This window comes from Salvelinus fontinalis, chromosome 23 (genome assembly GCF_029448725.1).
Source record: "Salvelinus fontinalis isolate EN_2023a chromosome 23, ASM2944872v1, whole genome shotgun sequence".
Taxonomy (NCBI): domain Eukaryota; kingdom Metazoa; phylum Chordata; class Actinopteri; order Salmoniformes; family Salmonidae; genus Salvelinus; species Salvelinus fontinalis.
In genome coordinates, this window is record NC_074687.1 from 6,777,974 (window position 1) to 6,805,654 (window position 27,681).

At 43.6% G+C, this 27,681-nt stretch overlaps 1 protein-coding gene across 2 annotated transcripts in view; it reads left to right on the forward strand.

Annotated features, from left to right (window-relative positions):
• Positions 1-192: 192 nt before the first annotated feature.
• The window catches only part of sytl5 (synaptotagmin-like 5), a 119,893-nt gene continuing 92,404 nt past the window's right edge, over positions 193-27,681 (forward strand). The window contains exon 1 of one of the 2 annotated variants that reach the window (XM_055877751.1): positions 193-552. The gene's annotated coding sequence lies outside the window, so the exon portion shown is untranslated. The remainder of the gene's footprint in view (positions 553-27,681) is intronic. The other variant, XM_055877750.1, reaches the window with a different exon arrangement.

Below are 27,681 nucleotides of genomic sequence, written 5' to 3' on the forward strand. Positions count from 1 at the left end.
ATTGTAACGCTATAATCTATAATTGTGATTATATAATTGTAACGCTATAATTGTATACCGTAACAGCTAAGGGTAGAAGTAGGGTACGATACCACAATCTGCACCTAGATCTGGAACACTTCTTCCTCATGCTTTTAACACACACACGGGCGCAAAGAAATACACGTGGGCACACACACGGATAAAAAGGGGGGAAAGAAACACATAGACACACACGGAACGAGAGAGAGACACCTGAACAAATAATGTGATACTGCGGTATGACTTATTGAGTCAATTGGATATGATTAGGATATTCAATATCACGGTACATTGCCACTGGATAAATAAAACCCTAAATAGGGTTCAGCAGAGAAGCTGCCCCAGCTGGCTCCCCGAAACTGTGACCACGCCCCCTACACACGGGAGCACCCGGCTGCTGCGCGGAGCGGGACTGTTGATCCCACAGCTGTGATCACACGCCACAGAGGCGCGCCAAGAGACGGACTGACTGCACAGGCTCCACCACCAGCCACTCTCACGACACACCACTTGCTGTAGTGCAATTATCAGGTAAGAGGGGGTTTCTGTTGCAATCCTTACAGAAACGTTGTAATTTTCTGATGGTGGTTGTGTGAAACATGCACTGCGGTGTCCCATAATGATTATGAGAAGGGGATTCCCGACGAAGACGTAACAAACGACAAAGACCACAGCCATTCCCAACGCGATAGCATTATTATAGTGGTTAAAACTCATAGGATAGCCTAAACTACAAGCAGTTTTTGCTACTAATTGCGGTTAGACTATATTCATTGATTTCATACTGTAACTTGTTACAAACATTCAAAATAATTTTATGATGGAAAATTCATTAAATGATATAGTCATTATAAAATGAAACGGTTCAGGTGAGGTCTCAACTAACCTACATTCGCCTACAAGTGTTTGTTTGGACAGGTGCAATGCAGCAAAATGATTTTTTTGTGCTCTCCACCCACGTGAAAAATACTATAATATACTATGGTATAAATACTGTAGTATTACTATATTTATATTCTATAGTATTCACTGTAGCCTAGTGTATTTTTTTTTACTGTAGTATTAACCTAACGTAACAGGTGTAACATAAATGCCTGAAACTAGAACCCCTACATACTTGTCTTGACAAGAAGAAAACATACTGCCGGGAGAGGTTCTCTTCTGCACTGTTCAACCAACCCAGGAAAATGTGGACGAGTTAAGATGGAGTGTTGACTTGTTAACGTCCAAAAGCTGAAGTTGCTCTCTTTCCTTTTCCCCTGAAAACCGGAACATCCAGTGGTTAGCAACGAACTCTGCAAAGGCTACTGTAGTATTTTTATTTATTTTTAGGTGCAGTAAAATGTGCTGTATTTTTAGGTGCAGGAAAATGTGCTGTAAAAGATAAAAGTGCCTTGGTAATCGGGTATTCTAACCAGCAACCTTTCAGTTACTGGCTAAACGCTAGGCTACCTGTCGCCCTGTGGTATTTACTGTAGTGTTTTGGCATTCATTGGTGGTATACTGTAGTATTTACTGTCTTGTTTTTGCTGACATTAGTAGCATACTGTAGTATTTACTGTAGTGTTTTGAAGAAACCTACTGTAGGTAGGTAGTAGGCACCCCACCCCACCACCCTACCCCAATTGGAGCAAACTAACATATAACAATATTTATACTGCTACTTACAGCTATTTCGCTCACATCTATGGTAACTGTAGTTAAAAAATTACACATATATTCCTAATTTCCAATTTGTTAAAGTGCTGGATTTCCCCCCAATCCACCATTCATTCAGTTCTTAACTCCAACCCTCCGATGTCCACAGATTAACCCATCTTTCCCAGTATAATGGAAACGGTCGTCTTTCTGCTTTGTATGCGTTACCCTAGGCGTGCCTATTGTATTTAAAGCACGTCTCTGTCGCATTATTCACACACTCAGAATTCTCTGCTTCAAGTTATGGAGCCTACCCTCCCTCTTCTAGTTGGGTGTGCGAGACCAAGTATACTCTATGTTTGGTCTCAATGAAATACGGTAGGCTGCCTATGCATGGGTGGAGAATCACGTGGCATTTGTCTTTCTAAGGAAATTAACTTAAATATGATTAGACTATATAGTTTGCTACAGTGTCTGTAAATAAATATTCATACTGGAATGAAGTGGAGTGCGCTCACCGAACGTGAGTCGAGGTGTCGTCGAAAGGGAAAAAGCGCATCGCGTGCATAGGCTACCATGGTGAGCGAGCCATTTCTTTTTCATTAAATATTGCGATGGTGGAAAAGCACCCAAGTGTCATACTTGAGTAAAACTAAAAACACCTTAGTAGAAAATTACTCAAGTAAAAGTGAAAGTCACCCAGTAAAATACTACTTGACTAAAAGTCTAAAAGTATTTGGTTTTAAATATATTTAAGTATAACAAGTAAGTTGAATTTCTAAAATATACTGTGTCAAAAGTAAAAATTCTTTCAAATTCCTCATATTAAGCAAACCAGGCGGCACAATGTTCTTATTTGTTTTATTTTACGGATAGCCAGGGGCACACTCCAACACTCAGACATCATTTACAAACTAAGCATTTGTTTTTAGTGAGTCTGCCAGATCAGAGGCAGTAGGGATGACCTGGCATGTTCTCTTGACAAGTGTGTGAATTGGACCATTTTCTGTCCTGCTAACCTCTTAAAATGTAATGAGTACTTTTGGGTGTCAGGGAAAATGTATGGAGGAAACAGTACATTATTTTCTTTTCTTATTTTCTTATTTTCTTTTTGCAGTGACGTAAAAGTTAATAAATATAAATAGTAAAGTACAGATACCCTCAAAAACTACTTAAGTATTACTTTAAATTATTTTTGACTTAAGTACTTTACACTACTGAAATATTAATTACCCATTTATACGTCTCTGCCTGAAAATCGTCCTCCTAAAAGGTAGGCTATATCCAATATGCAAAACGTAGCTCAAGAAAAAATGCAAGTGTCCACTGTCATCATTCTTGCTGCTTCAAATTCAGTAGCCAGATGTGCGAGATCAGGTGCACCTGTGGTCTCAACTAAAATAGTAGGCCATAGCCTATGCATGGGCGGAGAAAGATGGGGCTGCTATAGTTCCAAGAGAATGTACTTCCTAAATATGATTAGGCTATAGTTGACTATTGCCTAGAAATAAATATTGATCACCCATATTTGTCTCCATCTGAAAATCGTCCCACTCCTAAAAGGTAGGGTATAAAACATAGCTCAAGAGAAAGTGCAAGTCTCTCCAACTCTGTTCTCTTCAGACTACGTCTAGCCTATTGGCTGATGCAAGTGTCTATTTGTGTAGTATTTAACCTTTTTGTCAGGTTATTTTCTGCACATGTTGATATGGCCTTTAGGGCATAAAATTGCTGCGATCATTGCTGGCAAGTGAGCTGGGTCATATACGCCTAAAATAGAATTGCAGGAATGCAGTTGTGGGTGGGAGTTAAACAGAAAGCCGGTGGGTGGGTGCGTATGAAAAGTGCAGGGTGCAGGTGGAAGCGGGATGAATAAATCATTCCTGAGCAGACCTCTAGTAGGTAAAACTGGAGTGTAAACGGATAGTTTCACTTCAGGGAACACAATTTATGGTCTATACTTGCCATGTACAGTAGGGTTCTCACTCATGGGTGGCACAAATTGGGTTATGGGGAGGTGAATGGGTGGGGTATATGCAAATGACATACTTTAGTATTACTATAGTGAAAAAAACGGTAGCGTTTTTGCTAACACTAGTGCTTTTGCGGACATTACTGTAGTATGTACTAGTGTTTTTTTGCAGACAATACTGTAGTATTTAGTTAGCACTACACAATTGAGGGATACTACAGTGTGTAGTATAGTATTATACAGTATACTATACAATTCTATAATAAGCACTACATGATCAAGGAATACTACAGTGGGAAGTATAGTATTCTACAGTATACTACAACATGCTATATAGTAAGAACTACATGATCAAGGGATACTACAGTGTGTAGGATATTATTCTACAGTACACTACACAAATCTATAGTAGGGACTGCACATGATTGAGGGATACTACACTGTGGAGTATAATGTTCTACAGTATACTACAATTTACTACAGTTAACTTCAGATAGTAAGTACTATATTATTATATAGTAAACTGTAGTATCATGTGGGCAGGCCTACTAGAAACTGGTTTGACGATGGTCAATTTATCGAACTTGTTTTTGTTGTCTAGACAGAGTTGTAATTATATATACACTGCTCAAAAAAATAAAGGGAACACTAAAATAACACATCCTAGATCTGAATGAATGAAATATTCTTATTAAATACTTTTTTCTTTACATAGTTGAATGTGCTGACAACAAAATCACACAAAAATTATCAATCGAAATCAAATTTATCAACCCATGGAGGTCTGGATTTGGAGTCACACTCAAAATTAAAGTGGAAAACCACACTACAGGCTGATCCAACTTTGATGTAATGTCCTTAAAACAAGTAAAAATGAGGCTCAGTAGTGTGTGTGGCCTCCACGTGCCTGTATGGCCTCCCTACAACGCCTGGGCATGCTCCTGATGAGGTGGCGGATGGTCTCCTGAGGGATCTCCTCCCAGACCTGGACTAAAGCCTCCGCCAACTCCTGGACAGTCTGTTGTGCAATGTGGCGTTGGTGGATGGAGCGAGACATGATGTCCCAGATGTGCTCAATTGGATTCAGGTCTGGGGAACGGGCGGGCCAGTCCATAGCACCAATGCCTTCCTCTTGCAGGAACTGCTGACACGCTCCAGCCACATGAGGTCTAGCATTGTCTTGCATTAGGAGGAACCCAGGGCCAACCGCACCAGCATATGGTCTCACAAGGGGTCTGAGGATCTCATCTCGGTACCCAATGGCAGTCAGGCTACCTCTGGCGAGCACATGGAGGGCTCTGCGGCCCCCCAAAGAAATGCCACCCCACACCATGGCTGACCCACCGCCAAACCGGTCATGCTGGAGGATGTTGCAGGCAGCAGAACGTTCTCCACGGCGTCTCCAGACTCTGTCACGTCTGTCACATGTGCTCAGTCTGAACCTGCTTTCATCTGTGAAGAGCACAGGGTGCCAGTGGCGAATTTGCCAATCTTGGTGTTCTCTGGCAAAAACATCAGCCAGGAAGCATAGGAACTGAGAAGTGGTCTGTGGTCACCACCTGCAGAACCACTCCTTTATTAGGGGTGTCTTGCTAATTGCCTATAATTTCCACCTGTTGTCTATTCCATTTGCACAACAGCATGTGAAATTTATTGTCAATCAGTGTTGCTTCCTAAGTGGACAGTTTGATTTCACAGAAGTGTGATTGACTTGGAGTTACATTGCGTTGTTTAAGCGTTCCCTTTATTTTTTTGAGCAGTGTATATATTTATAAAAACGCTTAAAAAAATTAAACCCATGACAAATATATTTTTATCAGCAAATTTTATTTTCAATGGGCTATTATTGGGCTATTTTGAAACAACAATTTACACATTTTGCCTGTACTAACCTCGCCCATTCATATACGCTAACTACCTTCAGCGTCTTTTCATGAAGGTATCTTCTGGCCGGGTTAGTTTTGTGAAGAGCTAATACTTGCTGTACAGTTTTCGAAACATATGGAATTATCTTTCATACCAGCGAGAAATAGCAATAAAAAAAGAAAGATTAATTTACTACACACCTTTATAGGGTTAGGGTTCTTACACGGCCATATCTCCATGTTATAGCGCTTGTTTCCACAAGACAGACAGAAAACAGAGATGACCACCTGTGCTAATTAGCTATCTAGCGTGCTCAAACACCTGTGTGTAAGCATAACAGGGGAGGAAGTGTAGTGGAAGTGTAGTTTGCCGGCTGGAGGGACTCATCCGTATGGACCTGACCTGCTACAGTAAGTGTATCTTTTTCATTTGAATGATTCTTTCTCGCTGATATGAAAGATAATTCCATATGAGTCGAAAACTGCATCACAAGCGATGATTATTGACGTTTCTAAATTTAAAACAGAGCATAGGGATTGTAGTTCCTTATGGTCCCACTGGTAAGTGGTGCTTATAGCTGAGAACCCTTAGGATAAGGTAGAATGCCATCTTAATTACATGTAATTGTAACGTTTGTCGTCGGAAGGAGACCAAGGTGCAGCGTTGTAGGCGTACGTTCTTTTATTTAAATGTTCCACCAAGAAAAATAATAATAAACAATACAACGAATGAAAAGCTTCGTCGTGCAAACTACATGCACTAAAACAAAGACAAGATCCCACACTGAAGGGGGGAAAAAGGGCTGCCTAAGTATGATCCCCAATCAGAGACAATGAAAGACAGCTGCCTCTGATTGGGAACCACACTCGACCAAACACAATAAAAATAGAGAACATAGAATGCCCACCCAAATCACACCCTGACCTAACCAAATATAGAGAATAACAAGGATCTCTAAGGTCAGGGTGTGACAGTACCCCCCCCCCCCCCCCCTCCCCCAAAGGTGTAGACTCCGGCCGCAAACTTGAACCTATAGGGGAGGGTCCGGGTGGGAATCTAATCTCGGTGGCGGCTCCGGTTCGGGGCGTATCCCTCGCTCCCTACGCTGATCCCTCCGTTTCTGTGGAACCGGACCGTGAATCGTTGCCGGAGGAACCGGACCGCGGATCATCGCCGGAGGCTCTGAACTGGGAACCACCGCTGGAGGCTCCGGACTAGAGAAATAGAGAACATAGAATGCCCACCCAAATCACACCCTGACCTAACCAAACATAGAGAATAACAAGGATCTCTAAGGTCAGGGCGTGACAGTAATGCCTTGGGTTCTTGAGAGCAAGTAGTCCTACTAACCTAGTAATTAGTAGGCTATAGCCGCAGGGACCAGTCTTACATTTGCAATAGCATGAACTGAACCTATCAAAATGTTTTAAATTAACATAGCACGTTTTAAACTTACATTGCTTCAAAGTTACATGGCCACAGGCAAGTGTGACGGTCATTTTAATTGAATAGATTCAACTGGATCATTTGTAGGGCCTAGTCTAGGGGATTTTCCAAAACCAACGAGAGCGAATTTGACAGCGCAATGCAAGCTTGTCAAGCGAAAGCCTCGTGCTCATCACGAAGGATGGAGAGGAATGGGAGAGAAATGGCAGAGGTGTCCAAGGAGATTATCAATGAACCATCAAAAATACAAATAGTTTTCCTGTGCTATTGTTTGTTCAGATACCCATGTGACATTGGTTAGAATAATCTGGTTTTAGAATTATTGTAGCTCTAGATCGGCTATGAAAAGCCAACTGACATTTACTCCTGATTATTATTTGACCATGCTGGTCATTTATGAACATTTGAACATCTTGGCCATGTTCTGTTATAATCTCCACCCGGCACAGCCAGAAGAGGACTGGCCACCCCTCATAGCCTGGTTCCTCTCTATGTTTCTTCCTAGGTTCCGGCCTTTCTAGGGAGTTTTTACTAGCCGCCGTGCTTCTACACCTGCATTGCTTTCTGTTTGGGGTTTTAGGCTGGGTTTCTGTACAGCACTTCGAGATATTAGCTGATGTACAAAGGGCTATATAAAATAAACTTGATTGATTGATTGATATTTTAAACTTCATAAAAACATTCAATTATCAAAAATATGTCCCCAGCACAAGACCAGCACATTATAATGTAGTATTGTAGTCATTACACTCCCTGGATTTCCCCAGCCATGAATCATCTGCAGAACATTTATGAGGGCCGCCTAATGTCCCTCTAACCACGAACAAGCACTTAGATAAGTCACACACAGGAGAGAAGGGGGAGAAGGAGGGAGAGCAGTGTGTGTAAGAGAGAATAAAAGCAGGGGAGGGGGATGCAGGAGAGGGGGAGTGGGAGGCAGGAGAGGGGGAGAGGAGCGGAGGCAGGAGAGGGGGAGGGGGGGCAGGAGAGGGGGAGGCAGGGAAGGGGGAGGCAGAGAGCTCATCCATCAGAGAATCAAGTCACAGGGAATTAGACATCAACCTCTGCAGAGCTGTCTAGGAGACCAGGGAATGTAGGATTCAACACACAGGGTGGTGTGTGTGTGTGTGTGTGTGTGTGTGTGTGTGTGTGTGTGTGTGTGTGTGTGTGTGTGTGTGTGTGTCTGTATTGTCAGTATTGTCAGTACTTGTTCTGAGTCTGCCTCATAAACCTCTTATGATACTATTCCCTTGGCTACTTGGCCAGTCAGCCTGGATTGGGGTCTGTGCTGGGGCCAGGTTTGTGCAATTCATATGATGTGGTTTTCTGTTTGCAACTGGGAATAGGGGTGAACTTGTGCCCTGACAAAGACATGAGAGGAATACGGTAATTAATTCTTATCAATGCCATGAGGGATTGATAAAGTCTCATCAAATTGAATTGCTGCCATGTGCTTTGGTGAACCGTGCAGTGCATGGTGTTCAAAGCTGTGCTACATTGTTCCAGACTGTTCTAGAATGTTCTGGAGTAATGTTGTGTTGGACTCTGCTGTGTTGTACTGCAATTAATACACCACGCTGGTGGGGAAATGCTGCATAGTTGTGCCTGTGATGTGCTGTGTTTTTGTGTCGTGCTGGGTTTCCCTCCCTCCCACTCACTGGCTTTTATCCCTGCTCCCCCTCTGAAGTGTACACACCGCAACGCTGCAACTCCACTGCCTTTTGGTATGAAGTGTAGAGCCCTGACTCGTGGGCTCAGAAGACTGGCGGTCTCCGTTCAATTGCAGCCAGCCAGCAAGGCAATCAGGGAGAACCCCGCTTCAGCAGGACCAACTACTGAACCAAACAGCCTTGAAGAAGCTGCAGCAGCAGGGGGAGAAAAGTCATTTTCTACACGTTGCAGAGGACAAGTGACTGGACTGGATAATAGATTTCCAATCACGATGCACTGCCCTGTCATGCATCCCTCTCTCAGCTCCCTCCCCATGTGTACACCTCTACCTGTGACCCCCCCTCTCCCTACCACCGCCCATCCCGCATAAAGGCACAAAGGTCCTTCTGCCCACCCCAGGGGAAGGGATGAGAAGGGAGGGGTGTAGAGAGGGATGGAAGAGGGGAGTCTTCTGCCTAGTAATTACCTGGTGAATGCCGCTGAACTCTACAGTTCTTTAATGATATCTCACACACACATCACACATCACGCAGACGCAAACACACACACACACACACACACACACACACACACACACACACACACACACACACACACACACACACACACACACACACACACACACACACACACACACACACCTCAACGGGATTCCCTGCTCAGGCTCAGCCCTGCTCAGTTATTCAGCAGCCAGCCTCGTCTTTGAGAAGCGGAAGTACATTTAAAAGCAGCAGTGAATCTGAAATGGGTTCTATTAAATATTCAGTCTGGTGCTTTTTGCCGGAGGAGGAGGAGGCTGTTTACGTCTCCAGCCTCTCTCAGTTCTCAGACCGCAGCACTCCTGAATCTGGGTTAATAGGATGGACTCATCTTTATCCAGCACAGCATCTCTCTGTTCTGTTCTAAGCGCTCCACACACAGAAAAACTGTAAAGCCATCATTAACCACTGCAGTAAAGAACAAAGGGTTCTTGCATCCTAATCTTAGCAGGGGAGGTGTCATGTGTGATAGATCTTGAAGATCCGATATGTAACTTAATCCCTCTTGCTTCATCACAGTTTTATCAGAGTGAAGAATCCATCTGTGATTCTAGCTCATCTAGCCCAGGCCAGGGTTCCCAGTTGTATTCTCACTTTTTGTTATGAACTGTTGAAAGTTTCTAAAGAAGTTTCCCACTGGGAACAAAATGTTGTTTCCACTGTGTTTAAAACAAGTTCAATGTGATAATGTATAAACATAGGAAAACTTAGAGATGCTCCAAGTCATCATCACCAAACACGATTATCATCTTATTTGAACTCAATCTTAAATAAAAAGTAAACAACGTGCCTTGGTGTTTCTTGAGTCTACACTGAATTCACATTAGTCGACAATTCGATGACATCTCTCAAAACTGGACGTCTGTGCCCAGTAGGTAGTTATTAAGTAATGCACTGATAAGCTGATACACCGCTCACCTCTGTACTACAGATGACGTATGTTGGAACCCAGCTTCTCACCACTCCTTGTCATGACTCTGCGGGGAAGGATAGAAACAACACAGCCATAACTGAGTTCATTCTCCTTTCAACGGACTGTTTCACTGCCCACCCCCATTGGCCAATAGATTTTTGCTTCTGTATTCATTACATTGATCTACTGGTGAGGAGTGGTCACTCTCTTTGTGCCTGTTCTATAGGATATTCATATTATTATATATCAAAAATGTTTTTGTACTTTTACCCCCTTTTCTCTGCAATTTGTTGATAGACAATTGGTAGTTACAGTCTTGTCCCATCACTGCAACTCCCGTACAAACTCGGGAGATGCAAAGGTTGAGAGCCATGCATCCTCTGAAACACGACCCTGCCAAGCCTCACTGCTTCTAGACACACTGCTTACTTAACCCGGAAGCCAGCCGCACCAATGTTTCGAAGGAAACACTGTACAACTGGTGACCAAAGTCAGCTTGCAGGTGCCCAGCCCACCACAAGGAGTCGCTAAAGTGCAATGGGACAAGGACATCCCGGCCGGCCAAACCCTCCACTAACCCAGACAACGCTGGGCCAATTGTGCGCCACCTCATGGGTCTCTCGGGTCACGGCCGGCTGTGACGCAGCCTGGGAACGAACCCGGGTATGTAGTGATGCCTCAACCACTGTGATGCGGTGCCTTAGAACACTGCTCCACCCGGAAGGCCCAGCATAGCCATATTAGCCAGGTTAGAAATTCGATGGATTATCGTCACCCAGAGCTGATTGGTAATTAATTTGAGAACAGCAGAAGAGTTGGAAAGGTGGAGGAGAGTGATTCTAAGTACAAGTGTTGATTTCAGTGTTACTTGTGTATCATTTTGAACAAAGACTTAGTGTTTTAGGAATAGAGGAAAGTTTTCAAAGAAAGCTGGGTTTGGCTGTTTAACAAACCATAATCTCTCTTTGACTGTGACTCAACCAGCATGATGACTCCTTGTAGCAACATGTCATGATAGATATGACGGTGAAAACCCAATCATTGTTCGATAATGATATCATCCCATTGTGTTTTGTTCTCAGCATGCCTTGGTTTATTTCTGTCTCATCGTTACCAAGGCTTCTCCTCAAGAACTCATAACCAATCCCTCCCTGGCATTCACAATGTCACAGAGTATGACACGTACACTCTTAGAAAAAAAGGTTTGAAAACGGTTCTTCAGCTGTCCCCATAGGATAATCCTTTTTGGTTCCAGGTAAAACCCTTTTTGGTTCCAGCTAGAACCCTTTTGGGTTCCATTTAGAACCCTCTCTGGAAATGTTTCTACATGGAACCCGAAACGGTTTTAGTTAGAACCAAACAGGTTCTACCTGGAACCAACAACAGTTCTTCAAAGGGTTCTCCTATGGGGACAGCCGAATAACGCTTTTAGGTTCTACATAGCATCTTATTCTAAGAGTGTACAACAATACTATCAATGATAAAGGTCAAAGGTGATTTCTTTCTACCGTTCTCTCCTCCCGCCACTGCTCTTGTTATTCCTTTATTTTCTTCTCTTACGTCTCTCTCTCTTTCTGTCTCTGTCTCTATCCCTCTCTCCCTTTCTCCCTCCTCCTCTTGCCTTTTTTTCTCTCTGTGGGTGTGTGTTTGATTGAAGGGGACTGTCATCTCGGTGCATAGGCTTTGTGTTTCCATGCTAATTTTGGCCTGTGCATGCTGGCATATTTCATTTAGAGGACAAAAGACACGCAGGTCATTAACAGCATCGACGAGGAGATGCATTCCTTCAGGGGCAGTAGGAGAGCAGATAACAAGAAAGGAAATGAGGAGGGAGAAGGAGGAAGCCAACAAAATTGATCATAGGGAACGGGGGAAAGGAGAGGGGGAGATGAAGAATAGAGAGATGAGAGGAGGAGTGATAAGGAATGGAGAGGGCAGGTTTGAGAGGAAAGGAGAAAAGATGAGAGGAAAGGAGGAGGAGAGTGAGGAGGAATAGAGAGGACAGGTGCCAGTACAAAGGAAGGGGGAAGTAAGTCTATAGAGACAAAGGCTCAGATGGCTTAATCTATTTTTCCAATTTTCTGCTCCATAGAGCCCCACAGGAAGTTGTAGTGGCCTTGGACATGGTTTGGTGATTACTCAGACTCGCTATGATGGGTTGTTACAAAATTGCTGCAGGGCAATGATGTTCCATTGTTACTGCTGTATGTGTGTCCTTTATTACATACATATAACAAGTGACCCTATCCAGACCAGTGTGTGTGTGTGTGTGTGTGTGTGTGTGTGTGTGTGTGTGTGTGTGTGTGTGTGTGTGTGTGTGTGTGTGTGTGTGTGTGTGTGTGTGTGTGTGTGTGTGTGTGTGTGTTGTAGGACTCTTTATTTATTCGGCCCCCTGCCCCAGTGAATGTCAAATGAATTGAGGCAGCAGGTCACAATAGGGGACCTGCCTATGAGTAGAACCTCGCCAAACACACAGATGTAGAATTGGCGTATTACCCCCAATCCTAATTGTTAATATAGGGTAGGAATACTTGAGGTTGATTAACATCTAGGGGGAAACTTCATCCAACCGCCACTTGCAGTTATTTCATCACAAAATGGCGTCATATGTGGACTGTGTATTTTTGGAATGGCAGGGTCGCATGATGACTGAAACATCATTTGAATCTATAACTATACTATATTTTTCTACAAATAGAATTAGAATGTTGTACCTTTTATCATTGGTTTCCAACAGATTCTCCATCTTAGTATAGCACCGTGGTTATTTCTCTCAGACATTTGCAGTGATTGTCAAGCTTAATGGGATTTTGATTGGCATGAAATAATTAGCAGTATTTCTCAACAGGTATTGACATGTGTGTCTAACAGCATGAGTGAGTGAGATTGATAGGTATGTAATAGTATTCTTAGACTTTCTAGACTGATTGACGGTAGCAAGGAGAATGTGACTGACAGGTCTGAGATGGTCATTAGTTCACTCTGATAGCTCTGCTACCGGCCACAGGGCAGTGTGTGCGTGTGTTAAGTCAGAGTGTGTGTGAGTGTCTAGTTGTGAATTTGGAGTCTGTGGGTGTGTGTGTGTGAGTGCCTAGTTGTTAAATTGGAGTGTGTGTGAGTGACTACTTGTGAAGTCGACACAGGCAAGGACCATTCCGCTCAGTCAGACACGTCACGTATCATCAAGTCTCGCGGTGCTCCCTCCTCCATACCCAACAAGCATTTCATCCCAGAAACATTCCCAATCTCCCTGCAGCATGCCAGGTCTTATCTCCGGCAGGCTATAAACGGGCCGGCTGGCCATCGATTGCACCTCATTGTACAAAGAGACTGACATCCTACCTCAGGAGGTGGATTATATGCAGTAAGATAGACAGCAGAGAATTAGATTTGTTGCGTTTTCCCGTAACTTCAGATAAAGTTTATATTAAGTGTGTGTGTATTTCTAGAGGCCTTTTAGTGAAGATTACATATTAAGTCTAAAGGTTAGGTTTCATTGATGAGCAATCTCATTAAATATAACTAGTTATTCTCAGTAGTGGCCATGCTTGGCAAAATAACTGGCCATGTCCTAAATGTTCCAAGGCTAAAACATCCAGAAATAGTCATTACAGACAACCTATATACAAATCAATCAATTAGTCAATCAAATGTATTTATAAAGCCCTTTTTAAATCAGCTGATGTCACAAAGTGCTATACAATAACCCAGCCTAAAACCCCAAACAGCAAGCAATTCAGATGTAGAAGCACAGTGGCTAGGAAAAACTCCCTAGAAAGGTGGGAACCTAGGAAGAAACCTAGAGAGGAACCAGGCTCTGAGGGTTGGCGAATCCTCTTCTGGCTGTGCCGGGTGGAGATTATAAGAGTATATGGCCATTTAAGGCCAGATTGTTCTTCAAGATGTTCAAACGTTCATAGACGACCAGCAGGGTCAAATAATAATCAGTGGTTTTAGCGGGTGCAACAGGTAATTTCCTCAGGAGTCAAATGTAATTTTATTGGTCGCATAAACATACAGTTGAAGTCGGAAGTTTACATACAATAAGGTTGGAGTCATTAAAACTAATTTTTCAACCACTCCACAAACTTCTTGTTAACAAACTATAGTTTTGGCAAGTCGGTTAGGACGTCTACTTTGTGCATGACTCAAGTAATTTTTCCAACAATTGTTTACAGACAGATTATTTCACTTATAATTCACTGTATCACAATTCCAGAAGGGTCAGAAGTTAACATACACTAAGTTGACTGTGCCTTTAAACAGCTTGGAGAATTCCAGAAAATGATGCCATTGCTTTAGAAGCTTCTGTTAGGCTAATTGACATCATTTGAGTCAATTGGAGATGTACCTGTGGATGTATTTCAAGGCCGACCTTCAAACTCAGTGCCTCTTTGCTTGACATCATGGGAAAATCAAAAGAAATCAGCCAAGACCTTAGAAAATAAATTGTAGACCTCCACAAGTCTGGATCATCCTTGGGAGCAATTTCCAAATGCCTGAAGGTACCACGTTCATCTGTACAATCCATAGTACGCAAGTATAAACACCATGGGACCACGCAGCCGTCATACCGCTCAAGAAGGAGACGCGTTCTGTCTCCTAGAGATGAACGTACTTTGGTGCGAAAAGTGCAAATCAATCCCAGAACAACAGCAAAGGACCGTGTGAAGATGCTGGAGGAAACCGGTACAAAAGTATCTATATCCACAGTAAAACGAGTCCTATATCGACATAACCTGAAAGGTGTAAAAGCCAAACTACGGTTTGCCACTGTACATGGGGACAAAGATCGTACTTTTTGGAGAAATGTCCTCTGGTCTGATGAAACAAAAATAGAACTGTTTGGCCATAATGACCATCGTTATGTTTGGAGGAAAAAGGGGGAGGCTTGCAAGCCGAAGAACACCATCCAAACCGTGAAGCACGGGGGTGGCAGCATCATGTTGTGGGGGTGCTTTGCTGCAGGAGGGACTGGTGCACTTCACAAAATAGATGGCATAGTGAGGAAGGAAAATTATGTGGATATATTGAAGCAACATCTCAAGACATCAGTCAGGAAGTTAAAGCTTGGTCGCAAATGGGTCTTCCAAATGGACAATGACCCCAAGCATACTTCCAAAGTTGTGGCAAAATGGGTTAAGGACAACAAAGTCAAGGTATTGGAGTGGTCATCACAAAGCACTGACCTCAATCCTATAGAAAATTTGTGGGCAGAACTGAAAAAGCATGTGTGAGCAAGGAGGCCTATAAACCTGACTCAGTTACACCAGCTCTGTCAGGAGGAATGGGCCGCAATTCACCCAACTTATTGTGGGAAGCTTGTGGAAGGCTACCAGAAACGTTTGACCCAAGTGAAACAATTTAAAGGCAATGCTACCAAATACTAATTGAGTTTATGTAAACTTCGGGGGCGGAGCTAGCATGTTGGAGTGAACGGCTGCGTGTGAGAGGCTCCTGCAACTTTTTTGCGAAATAATCTCACTTACCCTACTTTATGATACTTTTTACAACAAACGTTTCTTTCTAATACAACATCGTAACTTTCTGTGTAAAAATGCCGAGTAATAAGCGACCAAAGGACAATAAATCCACATCGGAGGCCTACTCCACACCAAACAACGAGACAGACATGGCGGAAGGCACAGGCAACAACGTGACACTTAAAGAACTTACCCAGGCTTTGGGAGAACTACGTGTTGCTTTAGCTGAGGATCTTAAGGCTACTATTGCTGAACTGGACACCAAAATCGAGGGCACCATTCGAGCGGTCGCTTCGCAGGGCCAGAGTATTGTGGACCTTGAGAGGGCTTCTGAATTCAGCGCTGGTAGGATCGACGAGTTAGAGAAGCTGTGCTCGTCACTACAGGGTACTGTGCAGAGGCTTTCTGTGAAAGTGGTCGACCTGGAGGGCCGTTCCAGACGTAATAACCTTCGCGTTGTTGGTCTGGCAGAGGGGGTAGAGGCGGGCTCTCGCCCCACCGACTTCTTCGCCAAGCTATTGAAGGATGCAATGGGATCGGACGTTTTGGGTTCGGACCCCCAGCTGGACCGTGCACATCGCGCCCCTGTCCCAGTGCCTGGACCGGGTCAACGCCCTCGCGCAGTAATCATCTGTTGTCACAGTTTCAAGACCAAGGATCTTATCCTGCGCGAGGCCCGAATGAGGGGCAACCTGTTACATAAAGGGCACCCCTTCCGTGTCTATGATGATTATGCGCCCGATGTGGCAAAGGACCGTGGCGGCTACAGAGATGTCATGGCCAAACTCTACAAACTCCATCTTCGCCCAGCCTTGCTCTTCCCTGCAAGACTAAGAATTACCCCGCCCTCTGGTGAGAAGATGTGGCTCTCCTCGGTTTTGGACGCAGAGAAGTTTATCCGGGAACATACGCCAATCCCCCGTACAGGTTAGAGTGCCTTGTCATTGTGTGTTAGGGTCTGCTCATGGAATCGAATCCATACTAAACCATAACGGGTGAAACCGTATTGAACGGTCTCAACAAGGGCTACCGAACATGCAAGATGCTGTGGAGGGCGGTCTTGGCTCTCAATTAAAGTCACTTTCATTCTGGCTGTGTTCAGAGCGATGCCTATTTAGGATGCCTTCCAGGTTTGATCATTGTCACTTTCGGATGAATATACTTATTACCCCCATTTTTTTTTTTTGTTTCGTTATTTATTTTTTAATTCTTACATTTATTGTTATTACAATACCATTTATTTAAAGCTTGCAGGGGACTGGGGGTGATGGTGGGGAAGGGGCAGACACAGACACCTGGATAGCAGGTGGATGTTTTGTGCCGTTCTGCCTTTGATATAGCCGAGGGCCGCTCTCCCGATTAGATCCCTACCAGCCCTCTGTAGTGTCTAGGTAGGTGTGCGTACATATAATTATTATTTGTACTTTATAATTATTTTCTCTTAGCATGTTACTATTATGTATGTGTATATTTTAAATTAGTGTAGATTATTACTCTGGGGCATGAATGTTTCTGTATGTATGGGTATGTATGTGTATATGCGCATATGTAGATATGTATGGGTGTGTGTGTGTATATGTATATTTTTAAACATATACCTTTATATGTATTTTTTGGGGATGTGTGTGTGTGTGTATGTGTTTGTATGTGTGTATGTGTATGTATGTATATATATGTGTCTATATGTATGTATGTATGTATGTGTATGTATATATATATATATATGTATATGGGTAAGTATGTGTATGTGTGTGTATGTATACATGTATATATATAACCTTTTTATTTATTTATTTTCTGACTGGGGGATACGTTTAATTTAGAAAAATTCTTGTTTCCGATCTAACCCACAATATGTAAATGTACGGCTGTCTAAGTTGGTTGCTGATGGTTCATGTTTAGACCGGCAGTGCTTAGCAAAATAATCTTGTGATGCTATATCTTGCTTATCTCAGGGATAGATAGACCCAAGATGACGCTTAAGTGCGCAATATGTTTAGGTTGAAACTTATTCTCTTTAGGTTTATTAGATGCTAATTGGACACTTTATTCGCGGGAGCCTCCTCAGTTCATATGTTAGTAGAAGTTCTAGGATAGTGAGAGGTGAACGTACAGTTGGGATTTTATTTCTGTTTCACCTCTTGTTCGAGGTCGCGCCGTGCTTTTTTGGCATCGGCCAGACAATGTGTTTATTATTTTTATTTTTATTTTATTTTCTCTCCTATTTGTGTATGCCTGTTAAAGGTGGGTTGGGCGGGGGGGTAAATAGTGGGGAAAGTAGGGGAACAGGGTGGGAAGTAAAGGGGCTTGCAGGGGGGGAGGGGCTGGTTGGATACTGCTCGGGTGTAGCTGCTACATATGCTGATCGTGATGGTTTGGTGCGCTTTCTTACCTTTTTATTGAGTTACAAGTTATGCAGGCCACCATAGGAACTACAAATGAGAGGGGGGCGGGGCTCACATTCACTTCCTGGAATGTCAGGGGCTTAAACGAACCAATTAAGAGAGGCAAGGTCCTAGCCCACTTGAAAGCACTCTCGTCTGATATTATATTTTTGCAAGAAACCCATCTGAAAAATAATGCTCACAGCAGACTTAAATGTAGGTGGGTGGGGCAAGTGTATCACTCTAACTTCTCTGCCAAAACGAGAGGCACAGCGATTCTGGTACGGAAAGGAATTCCCTTTCTACATAAAACCACTATTGTGGATAAAGAGGGTCGTTATGTGATCGTAATAGGAGAGATCCACTCTACTTCTGTAACTCTACTAAATATCTATGGGCCAAACATTGATAACCCCTCTTTTTTCAAAAGAGTCCTTGCCCTGATTCCAGATATCTCCCATACTAACCTGATCATTGGAGGGGACCTTAACTGCGTGCTAGACCAATATTTGGACAGATCCTCTACCCGGCGAACCCCCACCTCCTATTCAAGTGAATTCTTGAATACCTACATAAAGAATTCTAACTTATTTGATATATGGAGGATCACTAACCCTACGGGCAGGGAATACTCCTTTCACTCTCATGTTCACAATGTTTATACTCGAATTGACTACTTTTTGGTTGATGCTAAACTACTCCCCTATACCTGTAATGTGAAGTATCATGATATTATAATCTCGGACCACAGTCCACTCACCTTCTCCCTGAGATTGGGTGACATGGTACCAAACGAGAGGGTCTGGAGGTTAAATCCTCAGCTCCTCACAGAACCAACATTCTGTGAACATCTTAAAGACCAAATAACATTTTTCTTTGATACCAACGACAACACAGAGACTTCCCCAGCATTACTGTGGGAAACACTTAAGGCTTATTTGAGAGGCTGTATCATCTCCTATCAGACTGCCAGGAGTAGGCAAAACAAGGGAAAATTGGTAGAACTGGAGGGACAAATTCACTTACTGGATAGGGAGAATGCTAGACATCCATCTATGGAGAAACATAAAAAAATTACCTCTTTAAAATTTGAATATAATCAGACTCTCTCAGCTAAAATTGCTAAATCTTTTCTCTACGCCAAGCAAAAATATTTTGAGTTTGGTGACAAACCACACAAATTACTCGCCAGACAACTTCGAAAAATTGTGAGTGACCGAATGATTCACAAAGTTAAGTCTGCATCTGGGGAATTACTCTCTTCCCCCAAAGACATCAATGACAGATTCCGTCAGTTTTATGAGACTCTATATACATCTAAAGCCGATTCTAACCCCTTAATTATGCAAAACTTTTTGGATGACTGTAATCTTCCTGCCCTGAACCAGGAAGATTCTAACTTCCTGAATAAGGAAATATCTCTTGAAGAAATTCGAGAAACAATCAAAACTCTAAAGAGTGGCAAGACCCCGGGCCCAGATGGATACCCGGGTGAATTCTATAAAACATTCAGCAACATGCTCTCTCCCTACCTGCACAAAATGTTGGTTCAGTCCAGAGAGGATGGAGCTCTCCCATCTACTTTGGATGAAGCATTCATTACAGTTATACATAAGAAGGGTAAAGATCCGGAAGAGGTAGGGTCATACAGACCAATATCCCTCCTCAATACAGACCAAAAGATTTTAGCAAAAACCCTGGCTAACAGGCTTAGCACTTTAATTGGCAAACTGGTCCATTCGGACCAGACCGGCTTTATCCCGAACAGAAACTCATTCTTCAATCTCAGGCGCCTCTTCAACATTATGTATTCTCAGAGGTTACCAAACATGGACCTTGCCGTTATATCTCTTGACGCCGAGAAGGCTTTTGACCAAGTTGAGTGGTCCTATCTATTCAAAGTCCTACATAAATTTAATATTGGAGATGGATTCATAAATTGGATCCAGCTTTTATATAGGAACCCCTGTGCGAGAATACTCACTAACCAATCATTGTCGCCCCGATTTAACCTCTACAGAGGGACAAGGCAGGGTTGTGCGCTGTCGCCGATGCTCTTCGCCCTAATCATTGAACCTCTCGCTCAGACGATTAGATCTGATGCAGCAATACACGGCTATAATACTAAAGATACTCCAAATAAGATTTCCCTATACGCAGATGACATTCTCCTCTATGTAACAGAACCCCAAGCTAGTATTCCAGCTATTCTTGATGTGATTAATTTGTTTGGTACCTTCTCGGGATACAGAATAAATTGGAACAAGAGTGAATTAATGCCCATACGGTTACAAAACACCTCCTGGCTAGAACATCTTCCACTTAAGTTATCTTCAGAAAAATTTACCTATCTAGGAATTGTAGTTACCAAACAATATTCCTTACTATTTAAAGAGAATTTCCCCTCGCTGATGCAAAAACTAAAAACAAACATACAATTTTGGAGAACTCTCCCAATTTCTCTGCTCGGAAGAATTAATGCCATTAAAATGGTCTTCCTCCCACAACTGCTCTACCTATACCAGAACATCCCAGTATTCATACCTAAATCCTTTCATAAACAACTGGACTCAATTATCAATCCTTTCATCTGGGATTATAAAACACACAGGATAGGTAAAAAACACCTCTGCAAATCCAAGATGGAAGGAGGACTGTCTCTCCCAAATTTTATATTTTATTATTGGGCCGCTAACCTCCGTGCGGTTACGTTTTTGCTGGATGACGCACGTCCGTCACCCACCTGGCTTAGTATGGAGCGTGAGGAGTGTCACCCCTTCTCTATTGGTGCTGTCATTTTGTCGCCTGTCAATCTGGAGAGGTCACTTTATCGTAACAATCCTATTATACATAGCACAGTCCGAATCTGGAAGCAAATTAAAACCCACTTTGAGCTTAGACCAATGTCATTCATGCTCCCTGTTGCCAGGAACCCCTCCTTTGCCCCCTCCAACCTTGATAACACCTTTGAGCAATGGGGAGAGTTGGGGATAAGTACCATAGGGGATTTATATATAGAAGGGACATTTGCTTCCTTTGAGTTGCTGAGGGAAACTTATAATCTTCCCAGAAATAACTTTTTCAGATACCTACAAATCAGAGACTATGTTAGGAAACACCTCCCAACATTTGGGAACGCTAAACCTTCCATGTTTGACGGATGCATAAAAACATCCCCCACCTCAGACAAACTGATATCTCGTTTATATGACTCTTTTCAATCGGTTAGCACACCCTCTACAGAGGCCATCAAGGCAAAATGGGAGGAAGAACTAGGGACTGACATTTCGATGGCAGACTGGGAAGATAGCTTGAAGTATATCCACACCTGCTCCATTAACTCCAGACATCGGCTCATACAATTCAAGGTATTACACAGACTACACTATTCCAAAACCAAACTGCATAGGATATTTCCTGATACATCCCCTTTGTGTGATAAATGTCAGGCTGCACAGGGTACACTTCTCCACTGCTTTGCCCTATGCTCTAGCTTGCTTGGTTACTGGTGTGGAATTTTTAGGATCCTCTCTGAAGTTCTGGAGACTTCAATTGACCCAGACCCGCTTCTGATAATCCTGGGAGTGTCTGATTCCCTAATCGGACTAACCAACCCCCAAAAACAACTCATCTCTTACAGTCTCATTTCGGCAAAAAAACTAATCTTGTTGTTCTGGAAAAAGAGGGAAGCGCCCACTACCAAATTATGGCTCAGCGAATTGGCAAACACTGTACACTTAGAAAGGATTAGATATATTCTGAACAATAAATTATTAACATTTGATCAAATCTGGCAGCCTTTCCTCTCTTACTTGGACCATTCGGCGCTGTGAATTTGTACTTTTTAACGCACTCTCCATTGTAATATTTTAATCCACCTCTGGGCAGCACGTGCTGGCACCGCCACCCGAGCAGCGGGGAGGGGTATAAGGGGAAGGGATAAGGGGGGGGAGGGATAAAGGGGGGGAATAAGGGGGGGTGACACCCACCCTCTTTCTTTCTACCTGTCCTTGTTTTGTATGTCTTGTTTTGTAATAATTGTTTTGTACCCAGAACTCTGGATCTTTTTATTTCTGTCTGCTCTTTTATGTTTAGTTAAAAATTGTATACCTGCCTTTCATACCTATACACCATTCCTGTGTGTGTTCAATAAAAATATTTGAACGGAGTTTATGTAAACTTCTGACTCACTGGGTGTCACGAACGTCGTCAGGGAAATGACCGGACCAAGGTGCAGCGTTGTGAGCGTACATTTTCTTTTCACGTTATAAATGTCTCCAACAAAACAAGAAATGACAAAAACGAACGTGAAGCTGACTAGGGCTATATAGGCCACTAACACAGGCAACTACCCACAAATAAGGTGGAAAAACAGGGTACCTAAGTATGATTCCCAATCAGAGACAACAATAGACAGCTGTCCCTGATTGAGAACCATACCCGGCCAAAACATAGAAACAGAAAACATAGAAATAAAGACACTAGAATGCCCACCCTAGTCACACCTAGTCACACACACGTGACACTGGGAATGTGATGAAAGAAATAAAAGCTGAAATATATCATTCTCTCAACTATTATTCTGACATTTCACATTCTTAAAATAAAGTGTTGATCCTAACTGACCTAAGACAGAGAATGTTTACTAGGATTAAATGTCAGGAATTGTGAATAACTGAGTTTAAATGTATTTGGCTAAAGTGTACGTAAACTTCCGACTTCAACTGTATTTAGCAGATGTTATTGCATATGTAGCGAAATGCTTGTGTTCCTGGCTCCAACAGTGCAGTAGCATCTAACAAGTCACAACAATACACACAAATCTAAAAGTAAACGAATAGAATTAAGAAATATATCGATATTTGGATGAGCAATGTCAGAACGTTATTGACTAGATTACACTAGAATACAGTATATACTGTACATTTGAAATTAGTAAAACTGTATGTAAACATTATTAAAGTGACTGGTGTTAAATTATTAAAGTGACCATTGATTCCATGTCTATGTACATAGGGCAGCAGCCTCTAAGGTGCAGGGTTGAGTAACCGGGTGGTAGCTGGCTAGTGACAGTGACTAAGTTCAGGGCAGGGTACTAGGTGGTAGCCGGCTAGTGATGGCTATTTAAAAGTCTGATGGCCTTGAGATGGAAGCTGTTTTTCAGTCCCTTGGTCCTAGCTTTGAACTATACTGACCTTGCCTTCTGGATGATAGCGGGGTGAACAGGCCGTGGCTCAGGTGGTTGATGTCTTTCATAATCTTTTTGGCCTTCCTGTGGCATCGAGTGCTGTAGTTGTCCTGGACGGCAGGCATTAAGCCTGTCCCTCCTTCTAGTCTGCCAAGTAGACTTGTAGATTCAACTCAGGCATTTCCCAGTCTTACACATAGAGAGATCCCAGAGGATGACAAATACATTCCTTCCTCTCCCTTCATTAATAATTGTGTATATATTTAGACGTTAGGGGTTAAACAGCTCAGCCAGCATCTCCCTTCATTAATAATAGTGTATATATTTAGACACTAAGGGTTAAACAGCTCAGCCAGCTTGTCCCTTCATTAATACTAGTGTATATATTTAGACACTAAGGGTTAAACAGCTCAGCCAGCATCTCCCTTCATTAATAGTTGTGTATATATTTAGACACTAAGGGTTAAACAGCTCAGCCAGCTTGTCCCTTCATTAATACTAGTGTATACATTTAGACACTAAGGGTTAAACAGCTCAGCCAGCATCTCCCTTCATTAATAATAGTGTATATATTTAGACACTAAGGGTTAAACAGCTCAGCCAGCATCTCCCTTCATTAATAATAGTGTATATATTTAGACACTAAGGGTTAAACAGCTCAGCTGTAACGATCGTCGTAATCCTCCTCCTCGGACGAGGAGGAGAGGCGAGAAGGATCAGACCAATATGCGGAGTGATTAGTGTCCATGATTATTTATTATATCGAAACTGAACACGAAACAAAAGAACACCATGAAAACAATCGACAAACAGTCCCGTGTGGCACGAATGCAGACTCGCGATACAACCACCCACAAAACACACGTGAAACCCCGGCTGCCTTAGTATGATTCTCAATCAGGGTCAAACGATCTACAGCTGCCTCTGACTGAGAATCATACCAGGCCGAACACAAAAACCCCAACATAGAAAAACACACATAGACCAACCCACCCAACTCACGCCCTGACCAACTAAATAAATACAAGAAAAAAGGAAAACAGGTCAGGAACGTGACATAACCCCCCCCTTAAGGTGTGAACTCCGGGCGCACCCGAAAAACTCTAGGGGAGGGTCTGGGTGGGCGTCTGTCCACGGTGGCGGCGCTGGTCGTGGTCCCCAACCCACCATAGTCAAACCCCGCTTCCGTGGTCTCCTCCCAATGGCCACCCTCCATGTCAAACCAACTCTACCAAAAGGCAGCACCGGACTGAGGGGCAGCACCAGACTGAGGGGCAGCACCAGACTGAGGGGCGGATCCTGGCTGGCTGGCTCTGGCGGATCCTGGCTGGCTGGCTCTGGCGGATCCTGGCTGGCTGGCTCTGGCGGATCCTGGCTGGCTGGCTCTGGCGGATCCTGCCTAGCTGGCTCTGGCGGATCCTGGCTGGCTGGCTCTGGCGGATCCTGGCTGGACGGCTCATAACAGACGAACAGCGCTGGGAAGGCAGGCAGCTAAAACAGCACTGTGCAGGCAGGCAGTTCAGGCGCCGCTGGGCAGACGGCAGACTCTGGTCGGCTGAGACGCACTGTAGACCTGGTGCGTGGTATAGGCACTGGCTGCGCTGGAGAGGAGGAAGGCTCTGACAGTGCTGGACAGGTGGGAGCAGCTGGAGAGAGAACCCGGAGAGACAGCCTGGTGCGGGGGGCTGCCACCGGTGGACTGGTACTTGGAGGTGGCACCGGGTATACCGGACCGTGAAGGAGGACACGTGCTCTTGAAAACCGAGCCTGCCCAACCTTACCAGGTTGAATGGTGCCCGTAGCCCTGCCAGTGCGGCGAGGTGGAATAGCCCGCACTGGGCTATGCTGGCAAACCGGGGACACCATTCGTAAGGCTGGTGCCATGTATGCCGGCCCGAGGAGACGCAATGGAGGACAGATGCGTTGGGCCGGCTTCATGACATCCGGCTCGATGCCCAACTTAGCCCTACCACTGCGGCGAGGTGGAATAGCCCGCACTGGGCTAAGCACGCGTACTGGGGACACCGTGCGCTTTACCGCATAACACGGTGTCTGACCAGTACGACGCCCTCTCACTCCACGGTAAGCACGGGGAGTTGGCTCAGGTATCCTACCCAGCTTTGCCACACTCCTTGTGTGCCTTCCCCCAATAAATTTTTGGGTCTGACTCTCGGGCTCCCAACCGCGTCGCCGCGCTGCCTCCTCATACCAGCGCCTCTCTGCCTTCGCTGCTTCCAGCTCCGCCTTGGGACGGCGATATTCCACTGGCTGAGCCCAGGGTCCTTTGCCGTCCAGGATCTCCTCCCAAGTCCAGGAGTCCTGGGTTTTTCCCCACTGCTGTCGCTGCCCGTTTGCACTCCGCTTGATCCTAGATTGGTGGGTGGTTCTGTAACGATCGTCGTAATCCTCCTCCTCGGACGAGGAGGAGAGGCGAGAAGGATCAGACCAATATGCGGAGTGATTAGTGTCCATGATTATTTATTATATCGAAATTGAACACGAAACAAAAGAACACCATGAAAACAATCGACAAACAGTCCCGTGTGGCACGAATGCAGACACGCGATACAACCACCCACAAAACACACGTGAAACCCCGGCTGCCTTAGTGTGATTCTCAATCAGGGACAAACGATCTACAGCTGCCTCTGACTGAGAATCATACCAGGCCGAACACAAAAACCCCAACATAGAAAAACACACATAGACCAACCCACCCAACTCACGCCCTGACCAACTAAATAAATACAAGAAAAAAGGAAAACAGGTCAGGAACGTGACATCAGCCAGCTTGTCCCTTCATTAATACTAGTGTATATATTTAGACACTAAGGGTTAAACAGCTCAGCCAGCATCTCCCTTCATTAATAATAGTGTATATATTTAGACACTAAGGATTAAACAGCTCAGCCAGCATCTCCCTTCATTAATAATAGTGTATATATTTAGACACTAAGGGTTAAACAGCTCAGCCAGCTTGTCCCTTCATTAATACTTGTGTATATATTTAGACACTAAGGGTTAAACAGCTCAGCCAGCATCTCCCTTAATTAATACTAGTGTATTTATTTAGACACTACGGGTTAAACAGCTCAGCCAGCTCAGACCTCTAGCCCCTAGGTACAAGATACCCAAACCTTGAGACCTAGCTGGATATACTAGTCTAATTATTTTCATATCACTGGGGGTGGGGTGAAAGAGATAACTTCTTACAATTCTACACATTTTGCCATGGGGCAGAGAGAGAAAAATTTGCAGTTTTATAGTGAATCATGCTATTCTACACATTTTTCAATGAGGCTGACAGTATTTTGCATTTTTATAGCTAATTTCCTGATATTCTACACATTTTGCCATTATGACATGTTCATATGCTATCTAGGGAGAGGGGGGGGGGGCCTCCTTTTTTGGGGTTCGGGGCCCTCATTTTTTATAGAAAATGTAACATAATGTGATTTCTGTCACTACTCTGAGCTGAGGTTGTGTGCTTCTCTGGCTTTTTCCGACAGGATTAGAATATCTGACATAGAACTCTATGGATCTATCCTTAAACCAGAAAGAATTGAGTAGGAAATTGTAATGCTAAGCAATTAACTTACATTCTAACCATTGTTGCGCATGATTCCAAATCTCTCTTTGTGTAGTAGTCTGTGGTACCATCTACTGTTGCAGGAGATTCCATCCTTACAGAATGCTGTTTTCTCTGCAGTGTAATGTAGTGTCGGTTAAGTGGGGGCCCTCTGCTGTTTATTACTCTCCTGGGGTGTCGCTGGGTCAAGATGCTCTGACATTCACCATTCATCTGTGTCCTTGTCAGATTGGCATAAAACCTTTCAGAGACACCGCCTGGATGGACATTCACACTACACACACAGAGGATGTACTGCATAATAACAGCACAGAATGCAACGGAGCTGAGCAGTACATTATTGTGACACTACACATCACAGTAGGACTGGGTGAAATATATCATATTTTAAGGTATACTGGCATAGATCCACACAATACTGTCGATATTATAAAAATATTTTGATGCAGTGCTAAATAAAGTAAAACTTCTACAAATTCGACTACTTAACTGTCAGGTTTGTTCTAGTCTGGGTAAGTATAAAACCATCAGAATAGAGAAAGCCCATTAAAACCACTTAGAATTCATTTGTTGCAATCCTAGGGTCATGCACTACTCGTAAAACATGCTGTATTTAAAACATGTATCATTAAAAAATATACAATACTGTCAAATACCACCATACTGCTAAAATTGAGAAAAATATTGTGTTAGGACTTTATAGCCCTTCAATTATGCCAGAAAAGCTGGTGTTTGGAGGATATATTGGCACGGGTGTTGTTAGGCCCAGTAGCTGCATTTGCATAAGCTGTTTTCTAGTGCCATTTATTTGGATACATCCATATCAATGGACTAATGAGGCGTGATTTCGCCTGGCATAGAAAATGTGCTCTCTCGTCAGGACACTGTTGTTCAGAGGAGCTAGCCAACAACACAGCTAACACAATCACTTCAAACTGAAGCTGTTGTTCAGAGGAGCTAGCCAACAACAC